Source organism: Falco rusticolus, chromosome 5 (assembly GCF_015220075.1).
Source record: "Falco rusticolus isolate bFalRus1 chromosome 5, bFalRus1.pri, whole genome shotgun sequence".
Classification (NCBI taxonomy): Eukaryota; Metazoa; Chordata; class Aves; order Falconiformes; family Falconidae; genus Falco; species Falco rusticolus.
The window spans coordinates 88817869-88822977 of NC_051191.1; positions in this window are offsets into that span (position 1 = coordinate 88817869).

Below are 5109 nucleotides of genomic sequence, written 5' to 3' on the forward strand. Positions count from 1 at the left end.
CATGGTCTTAGGTGGATGTTTTTCTCAAGAAAAAAAAAACAACTGGTGCAGGGTAGCTTCCCTTCCCCACATAGGGTGTGGTGGCGACAGCCTAGGTTAGCCCCTGGCTTCCCGTTTTTGTAGCAGGGGCAGCAGAGCTGCCCGCCCCAGAGACAACAGCATATGCGGTTTTTAAAAGCCCTGATGCGTCCCGCTCTGTAGCTCAGTGCCTAACCTGACAAATGGCTTGCAAGCACTTGCATTTTGAAACCTAAAGCTCGGGAAGCTTGGTGGCTTCTGCCTATGCATCTTGGCTGCTTTGTGCAAATGTAGCTCTGAGTGGAGCAAAGAGCTGGTGGCTGGAAGTTGCTCTGGTTTGCTGTAAGAGGCTGTGGTTTGCTTGCTGAGTTCAGAATGAGAACAGGCTTCCACTGAATGGCACTTGGATCCAAGCAACCTTGTTCTCAAAATTCTGACACTGATTTTCCTGCTTGCTTTGCCAAGCAAGGGATAGTGTTTCCTAATGTCCTTTGTGCATGCACATGCTTGTTCCAGCATGGCACTTGCCCCATCCTGGTACTGGTTTGTGCCTGCAGTGAGGTGAGGGCAGGGGCTGATCATGAGTACAGGCTCCTACACCACCTGCTTTTGAGGGAGGCATTGCTGTTGTGTTGGCTCTGTGGGCTGGAGTGGGTCATACTGCTTCCCTCTGAATATATCTAGCCATCTTCTGTATGTTTTGATTTGCTATTGATGCTTGTATGGCTCACTTCTGAGAACGCTGTGGGAGAGCTGACCTTTTGCATGTGGACACTTACCATGAAGCCCTAAGTCCATGCTCCTAGTGCTGTTGTGCTAAAGCCACCTGGAGATGCCTCAGGCCCTTGGTCCTATTCCTGAACTGCTGGTCTCTGCCCCTTAGGTCTGTGTCTACCTCTGCAAAAGATTACTCTACAGCACTGAGAGAATCTGCAGTTAAAACTCCATATTGTCATTCCTCCTTCCTCATTACTTTTTGTTTTTAAGGTGTTACTTTAAAAGCATATCACTTCTCCCATGTACTGAACAATATGAAGTCAAATAGCAAAGAGCTCTAGGGAGGGGAAAGAAAGGAGAGGTTGAGGGTGGTGACTTTTAACTTGTCTTGGACACTCTTAACGTGGAACCTTCAGTTGGGGATCATTAAAAAAAAAAAAAAAAAAGTCTTCCAGTTGTTGGAATCTGCCCATGCTAACAGCTGAATTGATGCAACTGGGCTTGAGGTGATCCTGGCTGGGAAGGGGAGGTGAGGAGTTGCACTACGAAAGGAAGGAAGAAGGTGGGATGAAATTTATTGGGAAGAGTGATGCGGAAATGACACTTGATCCACCCAGGTATGACACTTGCTTTGATTTTTTTGATTAGTGTCCCAGACTTCCTGAGACCCACTGCAACTGCGAAGTTGCAAAATCAGGGTTGTCTGATGCAGGTGAAAAAAAAAAAGAACAACCTGCTCTTCTTCCCCTGGGCATTTCAGCTTTAAACAGCCTTAGCAGTGGGCCTCTTGCTAGAACAAAAGCTGTAGGTGAGGAGGGACCCCTGCAGGTCCAGCTGCCTGCTCAAAGCACAGCCATTTTCAAAGCATGGGCAGGTTGGTGATGGCCTTGGGCTGAGATGTGAACACGGGCAGGGAGGATGGGGTCCCGTAGCTCCGAGCAGCTGTGCCAGAGCTGAACCCCTGCCCTGTGGCCCTGTGCTGAGGTGTAGCCGAGGCTCCTTCGCAGCCAGGTCCCAGCCAAGCCTTGCAGGGATGCTCCTTGGCTAAGCTTGCTGCTCAGGAGCAACGCCTCACCAGGACATCTCACACCGGCCCTGGAGCATCGCTTGCGTTTCAAGCCATCATCTGCCAGCCTAGTTGTGATCTCCTGAAAGAGAACTGCTCTGAAGCCAAGCCTGGAGCAAGCACTGGCAAATGTTGAAGGAAAGCTTCACCCTTCTGTGACTGCTTTAACATCCTTGCCTGGGTAAGGGACTGAGGGAACTGGGGCAAATGAGGCTCCAAATACTTGGGGAAGGGAGCGGGTAACAAGAGCCAGGGTGGTGAAGGCAACATGAGATGGTTTATACTGGCCCCTAGATTCTGGGCAATATTTACAAGCTAAGGAATATGAAAGGAGCTTGTAGTCAGGTGGGGGTCAGTCTTTTCTCCCAGGTAACAAGCAATAGAACAAGAGAAAATGGCTTCAAGTTGCACCAGGGAAGGTTTAGATCGGATATCAGGAAAACCTTCCTCACAGGAAGGGTGGTCAGGCATCGGTGCAGGCTGCCCAGGGAGGTGGTGGAGTCACCATCCCTGGAAGTGTTCAAAAAATGTGTGGATGCAGTGCTCAGGGATGTGGTGTAGTGGTGGATGGACTTGGCAGTCCTGGCCCAATGGATGGACTTCATGACCTTAAAGGTCTTTTCCAACTTAAGTGATTCTATGATTCTAATTAGAGACATTCACAGCAGCTTCCCCTTAGCGCGATGGGCTCTTGCCACATGGCTGAGCTCATCCTCCTGACTTTTTTTCCACCCTCAGAGGGTGGGGTGTGTTTCTCATGGCAACAGCATCTTCTGTAACCTGAAGTGAGAAGACGTTTCATGAGGTGCCTGTGACTCACTCCTGACCAGCAAAGAGGCCTGAAATAGCAACAGCCCCATGAACGCAGAAGGGCTCCCAGAAGACAAATACCACAGGGGACAGGGACAGCAGAGGCATGTGCCCGACCCACCCATCTCCTTTGCTCCAGGTGGGGTCCTGAGGTAGAAGGGTCAGAGCAGTCAGGGCAGAGCATGGGGCCAGCCAGGGGTGATGCCCACCGGGATTTGGGAGCCTCAGCAGATCCCTACAGAGCCGTTACCTCGCTTAGTGCAAGGCTCTTGCTGACATGGGGGTTTTGTCCCCAGCAAGCCTTCGGTTTTCACAAGACCCACCAATTAGCAAGAAGAAAGGCACTCGTCCCTCCCGGTGACCTGCTCCCCAGCACCGTTCCTCAAGGGGTAACGCGCTTTTCCACCAGACCTGAGAGCGGGCAGCCCTGAGCCCCTCCACCGCTCTCCCCTGACTCCATGGCCTGAAAACAGGAGGAGGGCGAAACACCCCTGCAACCCATCAGGCCTCTGAACCAGCTGGTTAGCCAAAACTCAAAGCAGATTAACCCCAATTAGGTGGAAATGTATAAACAAACATACTTAGTAAAGCCTTTTGTACAGGCCGCCCAAGAGCCTGGCTTTGAAGGCCCGGCCCGGGACCTCCCACGGGTCCCACTCGCGTCCCCGCTCGCAGCTCCGTGCCCTCAGCCCCAGGCAGCGCCCACGCTTGGGACCCTCCGTGCCCTCCCGTAGCTGCCTGCGGCGGGCTTGCTCAGACCCTACCCATACCTGCTTCAGATATTGCTGTGTTCCTCCTCTCTCCTCCCCTCTCCTCTCCTCCTCTCCTCCAAGTATGGCAGAGGCTCTCTATCTACAGAAAGTTTTACTTCGCATAGGGAGGGATAGAAATCCCTGTCACCACACTCCCATGAGATCAGCTGTCTCCCTGCTGCTTTCCCCCAGCTCCCCAGACCAGTAACCTCTTCACTCGTGTGAGCTTCGAGCCCCCTGGCCCTTCAGAAGGCTGGAAAGCAGATAGGGCCAGTTTGCCCAGCTCCAGTAACAGCAGCAATGGGATCTCGCATCTCTGGGCTTCCTTTTGCTTTAGAAGGCCCCAAATTTCTTGCACGACACCAAAAAATTCCTTCTGCCTCCGGGAGGCTTGTGCTGCTGCCAGGCAAACAGCCAGTCCCAACAGCCCAGAGGGGAGACCTGATCGGGGTGGGGGGGAGATACCGAAAGCCCTCTCCAGTGAAATGCCACTGGAACCTTCCAACTATAGCTGGAAAAAAAGCTGTGCTTCCTAAAGGGCACAGGGCACCAGTCCCTGTGCCTGGGACAGTTGGTGTCACCCTCCAGAGGCTTGCCCAGCTGGCACCACCATGGCCAGTGTGCTTGCCAAACTGGGATCCCTCATGTGCAAAGACAAACCACAAGGTGTGGGGGTGGAAAACCATCAGCTGTGAGGAACGGGAGACCTCGCCGCAGGCTGGGCAGCTTGGCTTCTCCCCGTGCTGCTGCAGAGAGGAGGTTGAACTGCCAGCAGGAAAAATTCACAGCAGTTTTTTAAATGTTATAGGAAAGGAAAAAAAAAAAAAAGGATTCTTGACAGCACGTCACGTGCATGGACTGGGACCCACAGCTGACTGGAATCGGGGCTAAAAATAGCCATCAGCGCTAATGGGCTCCGAGCAGCCTTCGGTGAATGAGTCCCAAGGTGAATTATGAAATCTAACGCACATTCTCTCCCTTACAAGTGTGGTTTCTATTCAGGGTTATTTACCTTGGTCTTTGTACCTGCCAGACATAGGATGCTGCTCTCAGGTTTCACAACCAAACAGATCAGGGCCCAAGGGGAGATGGCCAAGAAGTCAGCAGAAGCGCCGTTACAGAGGATGCAGCTCCACACAGCTCCTCAGCAATGGCAACAGCCAGAGGAGCCTGTGGTTGTGGACCCTTGCCCGGACAAACCGACCCGGGTATGTTGTGATGGCACTCGGTGAACCTGGCTTTCAAATAACCTCCTGACAGCCTTCAGTCGAACAGCACCTGCCTGTCCATCCACGCGTCTATTTGGCGTTACGTATTAGGTGGTGCAGATCTGATCGTTTACATCTAACCAGTGCCCACCTGCATTATCCTCCCTATAAATCAGGCCTGATTTATACATTTATATATTACTGAGGCTCAATAACAGGGCTGTGTTTCTGTCAAATGAACCAGAGCATCACACGGCACTCGTGATGGCTTCGTCCGATGTGTGGGAGGATGGGCAGCACCTGAACCAGAAAAAAAAACCACCAGAGCAGCACAGGCAGGAAGCCTGGCTGTGCAAGAATTGTTGTCTCCAAAATTCACAAAAGATTTTGAACCAACAAGTTTATACTCATCTGCCCTGCGGATGGCATGGCTGGGGTGTGTTTGATCTCATGTCAGGAGCCCTGCAGCCAGGTTTAGCTACAACAAGAGCCTCCCCGCAGCTCGGTGCTCCCCGGCAATTGGATTTTCTCTTCCCCA